This window comes from Chaetodon trifascialis, chromosome 6, assembly GCF_039877785.1.
Source record: "Chaetodon trifascialis isolate fChaTrf1 chromosome 6, fChaTrf1.hap1, whole genome shotgun sequence".
NCBI lineage: Eukaryota > Metazoa > Chordata > Actinopteri > Chaetodontiformes > Chaetodontidae > Chaetodon > Chaetodon trifascialis.
In genome coordinates, this window is record NC_092061.1 from 4445286 (window position 1) to 4457298 (window position 12013).

The window sequence follows — 12013 nt, forward strand, 5'->3', positions numbered from 1 at the left end:
TTAGGTCTAATATAACAGCTGCGGCCGAGCTGCACGTTCTGTGGCCAGAGCCGGTTACCTTGGCAACGCGTCACAACCAGCGATATTAAATAGTCCACTCAGCCGCTTCTTGTGAAAAACTTACGATTTTAACGGTAAAAACAACATTAACGTATTAATAATTGATTTAATATTTATTTCTTTCGTAAGTGACAATGGCGTCAGACGGTCACGCCTCCCCGTCGTCCATTCATTTCTGATAATGAACACCTAGTCCGGCATTATCCCTTACATAATTTCCCTTTATTTATATTTATATCAGATGTGCATTTTATATAAAGTCTATGGGAATCTATCTGATGATTGGAACATCATCTAAAATCATCATTTATCTACAATGATTGAAATTAATTAAAATTGAAATTAATGATGCTTATGTTCTGTTTTAATGTTTAAATAATGACCGTGGATCTAGTTGAATGTGATAACAATGTGTCACGGAGCGGGTTTCAGGCCCAAGTGCATAACGACCACAAGACGGGTGAAGCTTTTATCCACTTTTTAATCTTTAATAGGCAGGACCAGATTAACAGCAACAAGTATAGTCTCAAACACTCAGGCAAACAATGTCCAATAAACAAAAGGCAAGACTTGCAGTCAGGGACAAAAGGCTGAGGCAGGTACCGTTGGTCAGAGACAGGCAGGGTCAGCAACAGGAGATCAGTCCAAGATTTACCTGGAGAGTCTCACATGAAGACAATGACAGTCTGGCAACCAGTGAGTGTAGCAGAGCAGCTTATATACTGCACTGATTGCAATGAGTCTCAGGTGTGTGATCAGGTGAGCAGGCAGGTGGGTGTGGCTGAGAGTGGAAAAGTACTGAGGGCACCGGTGAGCAGATGAGGAAACAATGGCAGCAGGTAAGAACTGTGATAATATGTTGAACTGCACTTGAGAAATGCCAGTGCAAAAAATAATCTTTGAATGACTTTGCAAACTTAGTAGTTGCGTGATGATGTCATTAACCAAAGAGGCCGACTAATGTTTACACACATTACGTGCCAGGGGGCGCTGTTTCGCCTATATGAAGAAACTCAGTGACAGCAGTGGAGGACTGACCCTCACAACACCACTGTGAGAAAAAAACAGCTTTTCACTAAAATAAAATGACATAAATAGCAGGTGAAGTCTGGATTGCTTGAAGAAAAGTATCTGCCGATTAGTCAAGCATGAAGTTTGATTAATGACCTTGAAAAAAAAAAATAGTTTGAAGACAATCAAGCCCAAAGTTACAGGGAGTTTTCCAGAGCTTTTCAGTCACTCCTCCTGGCCATCCATTGATTGAGACAATGCGTTGAAACCATCAGAAAACAGTGGACATTTTAAAATTTTATAAGGTTTGCAGTTTTACTAGCAGCAGTAAAGGAAGCAGCAGTACCAGAAATAGTAGTGAACACTTAAAGCAATTTTAGAACTACCCATTGTGGTCTCCCACTGCATCTAAAAATCACACTATGCAGAACTAAAACCCATGAAAACCCAAATAAATGATGAAAATGCCACGCTAAACCCTGGAGGTGTCGCATTTATGGAAAGTTTTTCCAATGTCCTGTGATCCAGCTGCTGAGGGAGAGCACAGAGAGAGACACACAAGGAGAAAGAGTGAGTGTGGGTTCAGCAGCACAAAAAGTGAGAGGCAACTTATTCAAAGTAAAAGCAATCCCCAGTAGTTTCATCTGCCGGTACCTTAACTAAGGCTTTAAAGTCACAGAGAGAGAGAGAGACGCTTCCAGAGGTTCCAAGTGTTCGTGCAGGTCATTTCATGAAAAGGGTTTAAAGATCACAAAGGCTTTCTCGCCCAATCAGAGCTGAGCTTTAGGGAGCCTGTGCAGTTCACTTTGACTATAAATTACAGTATACAGGCCTCCACATTTGTCTGTTAAATCATGCATGAAGAAGAGAAGAAGCTGTCCTTATATTGCCCTTACATTTTGGTACCTTCATTAAAAGAGTCCATTACATCAAACGGGAATGACTCTTTAATGTGAAGAGTTAACGAGAGGAGATGTGGTTTGAGATGTGGGCCTGCTCCAGAAGCACAGCTTATGTTTTTCCTATTATTATCATCACAATGATAACGTTTAGTTGGTAAAAGACATGAGAATGCATATAAAAATGGATGTAAACACATAGCTGATGATCAAAGTCATTCTTTTTGGATTGACACATACAGTGCAATTACTATCATTAAAGTCATACTGCATCAGTCACACACACCTTCCTGCAGGGCAAGAGTTTAAGTGAATATCTGTGCACCTTTTCACTTGTTTCCTACTTGAAGAGAGGTTCATCATATCTTTTGATAAGCATCTGGCAGTCACGTGATTGCTTAAATTGATTGAAGCCATGTTCAAAAGGACAAATACTTAAATGTTTAGTGACTTGATTGTTAAGGTGGAAGTTTCTCACGACCCTCAGGGTTGCACTTCAGTCTTTCTGGTTTGGTTTCAGGATACGTTTCATGCCAGGCTGTAATTGTTTATTGAGTCTGCACCACGGTGGTTAACGGTCAATAACCAATTTCAGAGTCATATTGGCTGCTATCCTCAGATGAATGAAGCTGTTTGTGCCCATTGTACAATGTTTTAAGGTGAGAGCGTATTGTATTCTGTATCTTCTTTACAGTGTGCTTTATGGCAGGTGGTCCAAACTGCAGATTTTTCACCACAGAACGGATGACAGTCGAGGGAGTGAGTGTGAAGAAAATGCTGCTTTTCTCCAACAGATTTAATGCTGGAAAAGTAGGACAGAGCGGTGCTCTGTCTCAAGCCTCGCAGCTGCTGGTATGGGGTATTATATTGTTCCCATTGTAAGATTTTGTAGGGCGAAAGTGCATTTGTATGCCAAAATCTTCTATACTAGTATACTTTATGGCAATTTTTCACCGCGGTGTTTGTTTCTGTGATGAATAAGACTGGAGGCGGGCGGTGGGGGTCGGGGTGGCAGGTGTTTAACCGAGGAACAGGACAGATGTTGCACCAGGTGCAGCTGATTCAGGAGCATTTTTGGGACCTTTATGTACTTCCTAAACACTTGCCATTAATGAATTACACTACAAAAAGAATCAAACTGCAGATTGTGGTTCATTAGGCTCTGCTGAATTTTTGCATAAATTTTGAGGTTCTTTCCAGAGAGCAGAAACGTGACACTTTGGCTGGGTCGTCCACTATGACGACAGCTACAACACCATGCAAGAAGTCTAGCTCTCACATTAAGGTACAGTAGACTCAATATGACAATTGTGACAGTGAGTGTGTTGAAAATGCTGCTTTTCCTCAAGACGCTAGAACAGATTCTGGTTCTGTTTTGAGCCTTACAGCTGCTGATGTGGGGTATTACTCAGAAGATAAGAGGACTGGACAGAAGTGTTTACCCCCAAAAAATGAAAATGAAAACTGAAAAACACTGCGTGGATGGCCAGTAGAAAATAGGAATATACTTAAAAAATAATATAATTGACTGGTGCTGTGGTTCCTGCCCCACTGATGCTTGAGCAATGTTCCTTTTTCTCTAATTGTGTCTCATTCTGCCACGTGGCTAAATTGCAAATGGAAAAAAGAAAAACAATAGCGAGTGCAATCAAACTCAATCAAGACTGGGATGCACTGAGTGTCACAATCAGCCCCCAAACCATGAAAAGAGGGGCGTTATTGCACTTTCGTCTTCACAGACTGAGGTAGAAGGTCGCGCAGACCTCCAGCTGTGCAGCTGATTGCAGATGTTGATATAATGGGACTGATTGCATGATATGCTAAGAGCCAGCTGCAGCACAAAAGAATTAGAAACTGTGTCACGTGCTAATCTCTTAATGGCAGACGAGAAGAAAATATCTGTTATGTCCTGAGAGATTTCACATAGATGGCAGTTAGCATACTTTGCTGTAAGTTTATTCTCTTTTATAACGTCAGGCAAATCAGACAGCAGAGACACATCTGTGAAGGTGAACCTGTGTTGACTGACATTATCTGGAAAACTGTCAGTTGCAAACATTACACAACCTGCCAGGTGCTTGTTTTACTCTGCAAACACGACGATGGAGGAGTTATTACAGACATTTACATCTTTTCGCTCTTGGAACAATCGCTTTCACGCTCCAAAAACTATTTGGACTATTCGTTTAGATCATGCCGCAAGATATGTACAATATGTACTTCACATGTAAACTGCTGTTTGCTTTAGAGTGGTGTGCTCCATGGCAGCAGCCATTGTCCCCTCTGTGATAGAGGCTATTGTCTGTTGATTACATTTCTGTTTTCAAGGAGGACGACTGGAGGGCCATCGATGATATGCTCGTGGATAGATTGAATTTTCCCAGTCGCATCAGCCTGATTGATGGAAGGCACATCATCATCGCGAGCCCCACCATGATTGCGGTTAAAGTACAGCCACAAAGGTAACTTTCCCATCATGCCCCTGGCTGCTGCAGAGGTGAAATACTGCTTCAGTGTCACTGATGTCAGTACATTGTCAAGCCCTGTGAATCAGGCTGGGAAAGAGGACAGCTTCCTGGGAATCCACCTCCATTTCGGTGCCGTCCTGGCCTACCGCTGAGGACAGCCCTGGGGCCTCTTGGTTTGGAGTAGGTCCTGACAGGTGGCAGCCTGTCCAATACCACCAGGCAGGCGCTGGAGGCAAGAGAAAAGCCCATCAGGAGGCTCCCATCTGCAGCAGGAGCAGTCCCTCAGCAGCAGCAGCAGCACGTCGCAGAGTGACACATCCAGCACATTCGCTGCAGTCCAGACCTCTTTCATCCGACTGTTTCAGTGTACAAGATCAACTTTCAGATTCTTTCATATCACATTGTCTCTATTTGTTTTATTTCAGAGGACTAGATAAACTGCTCAGGCATAGAGGAAAGATGATTAATGGGCCTCTTATCTCTGTCTCTCTCATCCTTCTTTAGTCTGAGCTCTCAGCTCTTCAGGCCCAGAAGGGGTGTACACAAAGCCAAGAACCAAGGAAGTTGTTGCGAGATAGCAGACCATAACCATTTCTCAGCTACTATACAGTCCCTTGAAGATATCACACTCATCCACGCTCAACTCAAAACACATTACAAATCATCTTTTACAGAAGGCTTACTGTAATCAGAGTGTCTTAACGGGGCAACGGAATATTGTACTGTAGATGAATCAGAGCATTCAGGCCCTGAATATAGTTTCCACATTGTAGTCATCCATTAAAATGCCATCAGTATTATTCAGTGTAGCAGTTTATCACTACCCAGTGGAAATACAAGGTAACCCTGTTCTTAAAAAGTACCCAATATGTTTGCTAATTATGCCATATGTGCATGTGAAAAAAGGATGGTAAACACATTAAAAGTGAAAAACAAATCTCATGCAGTAAAGCAAAATATTCAATTCAGTATACCTTTATTAGTAAATATGGCTGGCATGGTTCAACGGTAACAATGTGGACAGCAGGAACAAATGAATGGTATAAAACAATATCTCTGTAATAATGGAGGAGACCAGTGAAGATGCAGAACATTCACCCAAACGCGTCTCTGAAGCAGCTCTCAGGTCTGGTGACAGACGAATGAACAGAGTGAGAAACGAAAGGATGTGTTTCACCACACTCTGCTTCTGCCTCTCATCAGCCAGAGATGATGAATAAATAACTTTTAACAAGTATATAATTACTTAACAGAATTTTGACGCCGCAACTCAAATATAAATCCATGGTGAATTTGACGTCAAGCCCTCCACCCACACATCACTGGTCTATTTTAATACTCCTCAGTGAACTAAATTGACTCAACTGGCTTTTTTGTCACTCTGGGAAAGTTTTAAGCACAGAAAAGTCACTTAATTATATTTTAACATTAATAATGGCTCAAATGAAAGTGCAGTTTAAAACGGGGTCGCCCGCGGTGACGAGCCCTCACAGAATTATCATCTGACTCCTCGGTCCCCTTCAGCTTCTTCAGCTTGTAAGTGACCTTTAATTGATTGCTTCACAGCTCATCTCTCCTGTTTTGATTCACTCTCACGGCTCTCATCAACGCCATTTTCGGCCCGCGAAAAAGTCGGACACAAATAGCAACTTGCTGGCGACCACAGTGGAGCGTTTAGCAGCTAAAGAGCCAGATGTTTCTCTCAGGAGTTAGCAGAAAGCAAATCAGAGCTATGTTGGACTTACATTTCCCAAGTGGCCTGAAACACGACCCCACATGAATGCTAATGTTGCTTTATGTCGGCTCAACGTGTGAAACAGACACCGTTTGCCAAGATGTCATGCTAAATCAACTTTATAAGGTGAAAATATGGTAATATTGTATTTACGGCTTGCTGCGCAACCCCTGAAATGCCAAAACCAATTAATGCAGGTTGAAACACATTAGTCAAAGAAACTGAATAGAATAAACAGCTGTTTGTATCGTACAGTTTACGGTGAATATTGCATTTTCCAAAATAATGCAGCCTCACTGGAAAGACATGAATGAGCACAATGAAACCAAAAAGCTTGGTCTCACTCCGTCTGTTCATTCCTTGTCTGCTGAGGACTGGACTGGTGCTGTATACAAACCACAACACATGCCTGTCCATATATACCTTCACACTTATGGATACTACAATAGATATGAGGCTGGTCTAACCTTTACCTTCACAAAGGGGAAGGAAACAGCAGCACCGGGAAAAGCATTTAATGTCGGGCAGGAACACAGAGGGTCTGGAAGAAAAAGGTCTTGCTGGGAGGTTACAAGGCTAACCCACTTATTAAGTACCTCATACAGCGTGTTTGCTTATTCCGTCCACCCTCTGCACTGTTTTCTTCCCTTTTCATTTAACGAATCAAGATAAAAATGGAGGAAAGAATGCTCTCATTCTTGAAATTGTTACATAAACTGCTATCAACAACTTTTCTGAGAGCATGGTGGGCTTCTTCTATTCTCTTTGCCTTTTGTCCAAGGACAACTTGCAAGGCTACTTACAGAAACATGTTAAGGCCTTACAAACACGAGATAAAAGGATCACAGAGTCACTGAAATGCAATCTCACATCAATTTTAAATATGGAGCCGACATAAAAGTTTGCTAGATGTTCCTGCAGGAAGATGCAGGGGCTGGTCCAAGGCTGTGAACTTGACCAAGCTTTAATGACGGAGGAAGAGCAGCAGAGGATATGTTAACAGCAATAAAGTAACGCAGCAGATTTGTCAACAATAACTGGAATTTGTGCTTGTTCCTCCAGCCTGCTCGGACCGCATGAAGTTCTGCTCTTTGCACAACCAAATCTCAGCAACACTCTTTAAAAGACAGCTGGCTTCTTTGACTTTGAAACGGGTCCCTTGTTATAAATTCTGTCACATTTCGGTTTTAACACTGCACACGTGGGTATACGACGTGAATGACTGTCACCTCATACAGACCTGTCAGTATGTGCCACGACATGCACACAGGAGTTACAAGGAAACCACCAGTTCATTAAAATAAAGCCCTAGGTGTCTCCACAAGAATAATTATTTATTTCCTACTTCTCTTCCACCCTCTGAGTAAAAATCAATGGTTGGGTCAATACCCTCCCGGCCCATTCCTAAGAAACATGCCTTTCCCACCTCCTCCTAGCTACCAGCTGCAGGTAAGTTTAGGAGAACGAGATCAAATCGCCGCATGCAGAATGACATGCCTGCACACTCCTTATAGCTCCAGCTTCCTATGTAATTGGTTGGCTGTGATTGAAGGAAGAAAGTTACACCTGAAGCCTCAGACCTCTCCTGGCTGATGGGATGAGTTCGCTGGAATTTAAAGAGTTTCGGTGTCCAGCTGTGTCTAAGGATGGACATTATAGATAACTGCTAAAAGTGGTGTTTATTTCTGATTTCTACAAAGAAAAAACTCTAAACTCTCACCTGCAAACACCTTGATACACACAAATAGTGCCTTCAGGCTTATTATGGTGCACGCTTCAGCTTTTCTTTCCACTGCTGCCCAAAAACATGTTTACTTAACACTCACTCCAAAAAAAAAAAAAAAGGATCTGAATTTAGCCTCAGCTGCATACAAACATGGACACACGGTACCTTCTCTGACCTTCCTGCCTGTTTTCTCCATCACCTGCGTTCCATTTTTTAATTTGCCTCTTGTATGTAGTCCATGCGTTCTCCCTCTTTCAGGTCATGTGCGCTCGTTGCTGGTGTTCCTCAACAGCTCAGACCAGAACAAAATGTTAGCATGGCACGTTTTTTTGCAAACCACATGCACGTTAACATGTATCATATGCAAAGTGATGTTGTTTAGGTTACCAGTACATGTATATACGTTCTTCTCATCACACTAAATAGAATATTTTAAGCCAAAAATATGATGTTTTCCTAACCTAAACAAACAATGGAACAATGTACAGAAACAACAAGCCAGCCAACAACGTAAAGAAATGTAATGTTTCAACATGTCCGGGTGTGCAGAAATGCACAATGCAAACATTTATCCTGCCGGTTGGGTCGGCTATGCTGCTTTGTCCTCTAGTTTTTGTATTTTTCCTTGTTTTTCTTTTTGCCTCGGCTGGCTCCTGTTTTTGATTTCTTCATCCTGGTGTCCTGCATGTTGGTCCTCTTTTGAACCACAAAAGCATCAAAGTCAACACTGTCCAGGAAAGTTCTGTAAATGCGTCTCATTTGGACTCACGACGTTGCCTTTGGTGTCTGTATGAGATGCTCTGAGCATTCAATGCAGCAATACATGCAACAATATAGTTTCAATGGCTAAACCAAACCAAACTGCGACTCTTTCACAACATTAAAACCCCTTACCTATCCAACGGCCCACCCATGAAGAATTTTGTCCTCCATTGTTCTCTACTGACACAACACAATGTTCACGTTTGACACTCAGGATACACTCACGAAAGGAGGCCCAATAAACACCAACAGCAGACAACTCACCAATTATGTCTCTTATTGATCTACAGATCGATAATGCTCCAACAAAAACGGTTTGGTAACATCGACAAAGGTCCAGATAATCCACTGCAGTAAAACCATTTAGTCAACATGAAAACAATCCACAGAAAGATGTTTTCTCCTTTCAAACCGGCTGGCGACGTGCTTGTCTTCTACTTATCTCTCTGTTTCCCCCGTTTCAACTGGCTGAAACAAATCCAGACCAGCTGTGGAGAATCAGGGTTCAAATGACCAGTCATGATGATGTGTTAAACAGAATTTCCTCATTCTCTACTTCCGTGTGAAGACTGAGCCAATCACAACTGAATTCTCAAATCAATGAAATTCAAGTCCTAATGGATAAATTGTTAGAACATTGTGATAAATATCATATATATTTATCACATTATATATTATCTATAAACATATATAGGGCTGCATGGTGGCGCAGCAGGTGCGCGTGCCTCACAGCAACAAGGTTGCCGGTTCGATTCTCGATTCGATTCTTCGATTCTTCGATTCTTCGATTCTTCGATTCTTCGATTCTCGATTCTCTGTGTGAAGTTTGCATGTTCTTCCCGTGCATGCGTGGGTTCTCTCCGGGTACTCCGGCTTCCTCCCACAGACCAAAAACATGCTCATTAGGTTAATTGGTGAGTCTAAAAAATTGCCCCTAGGTGTGTTTGTGCCCTGCGATTGGCTGGCGACCGGTCCAGGGTGTACCCCGCCTCTGGCCCGTTGACGGCTGGGATAGGCTCCAGCACCCCCCGCAACCCCAAAAGGGATACATGGTATAGAAAATGGATGGATGGATGGATGGATAAATATATATAGCCAAAATACGTATAGGTACCTTCAGAATGAATATATATGGCCAAAATTTAAATTTCCTGGACATTTATTTATTTAGATAATTATAATAATGACCTTTTTTGGAGAAGGCCTAGATCTACCATTACAGATAACATACGAAAATATTCACTTTCTGCATTATTGTTATCAGTTTTTATTGATCTTGGACTCAAGTAAGGCTTCATACAGCTAATTAGTCCCAGATATAGTCATCTACAATCATCTATTTGCAAAAAATAAAGTGAGCGTGAGAGTGTTACCTTTTAAAAGAGACCAAAAACATGCATGTACTCCAAATAGTTCAAGAACAGCTTTCAGTTTACTTTGGGTTTGCCTTGGATAGGCGTTATAGGCCTGGTTTAACCTCATTTTGGAAAGGCTTTCTGGCAGGAGGGCTTCGTGCGTCACTGGGTTGAGAATGTGTTGGTCCACCAGAGCAGTGTCTCTGGGCGTCTAACATTGCCACAGATGGATTCACAGTGGAGTTAGATGAAAGCCCGGCGCATCTCACACAAACAGTAAAGGGTGCCGTATGTGTCTGTATGAGATGCCCAGGGCCGTGACAAAGTTGGTAAAAGTACACTGTAAAACATAATCCATTTTTATTTTCAGAGCATTTCAGAGTGTAGATAATGTGCCAAATGAAAAATGGACTCTCCAAACAGAAAAGGAAAACAAATGTGACGGTAATACTGGTCAGCGTGACTGAGCAGCCGCTTCAGCTGAGCTTGTTATCTCAAGTTCAGTTAACTGAGCTCACAAGATGACCTTGAAGTAATTATTGAGTCACATGTGCAGCAGTGTACCAGCCAGTGTTAACGTAATAAAATACATAACATTCTTGTGTCCTGAAAACACACATTTTGCATCTGTTCGGTTTCAAAGGCTCATATAACAAATTTAGGAAGAGATGTAAATTATTTCCACTGCAATGTTTAAAGCAAAGGTGTAATCTGCCCCGGGGATTTTAGCCCACACGTTTTTACCTCCATGGATCACACATAACTGCAGCAAAGCATGACATAAAACATCTAAATCCATCATGACTGCCCACAGATTTCCCTGGAAGTCACCCAAGTCCTGGTGCTACATAGGAGGATGGTAATTTTGGGAAAGGGGAGATGGAGGCTGCTTTTCTCCCCTTTTCATTAGGAATGTAATTAATACCAGTGCAGATGGATTGGCTGATTAACTGATGTGCTGGATTTCAGGAGCAGACTGTGGAGCCTGCTTTATGGGAAAAGCTGACATGAATATTTCCTCTTGAAACAAATGAGCGCAGGCTGTAAAATGGCATATTCATCTGAACATTTATTAGGTTTTAATATCAAATTAAGCATTTTGTAAAAGGCAGTGACTTACTGGTGGTTGTTGCTGATGTAAAAACCAATTATAAAATAACATGAGCCTTATATGAGTAATTTCATTATCTACAAATGACATACATACAAGTGACTTGCATCCATGGCACTGCTGTTACAGCATTCAACTTAATTAATCAAGGTTGTAGATGTTTGTCTTCACTCAACTAAATCCAACAAATATTAATTTTAACATGCACTAAAGAGCACATGTGAACGTTTCAGTTAATAGGAAAATGATTCAAATCTCCAGTGATGTGTGACTGACAAAGGGAAATAGATTTAGTGGTCATGACACCATGTTAATTAACATTAATTCAAAAAAGGTTGAAGGGGAGAAAACAAGAAAAACACCACACACTGGGAGGAAAAAACATCCCACAATTACACCATTGCCCTTATTTGCAAGTTTTGGTTTTTTCTTCAGCCTTTTCAGCATCAGCTACAACACGCCTTCCAGCCCGAATGTCTGTAACCTTCACTTTGGTCGCTGCGCATGGTGCATCTGTTATTTAACAGAGAAATGAAGCAAGGTCACTCACCTGCTTGAATGGCTGAAAGAGGCGCCTTTATTTATTTTATGTTTTTGTATTTACTCCGCTTGGAGTTCAGCTTTAACTTTCAGATTGACTGAAGCCTGCCAGAATGTGAAATTTAGCTTTAATTTAGCTCATGAATGAATGAATGGAATGCTGTTTTGCGGCTAGCTTGCAAATCTGGAATATGTTTGGCATCACAGCATAACCCCGCCACAAATGCTCGACCTGTATTAAAACCGTGTGATTTTCCAAAAATTAGCAGCTGCTGTATCCCCGTGCACGAAACCTGCTGTTCACTCATTCAACGTCGTCATGCAGCTTCTAGACAAGACGTGCAAA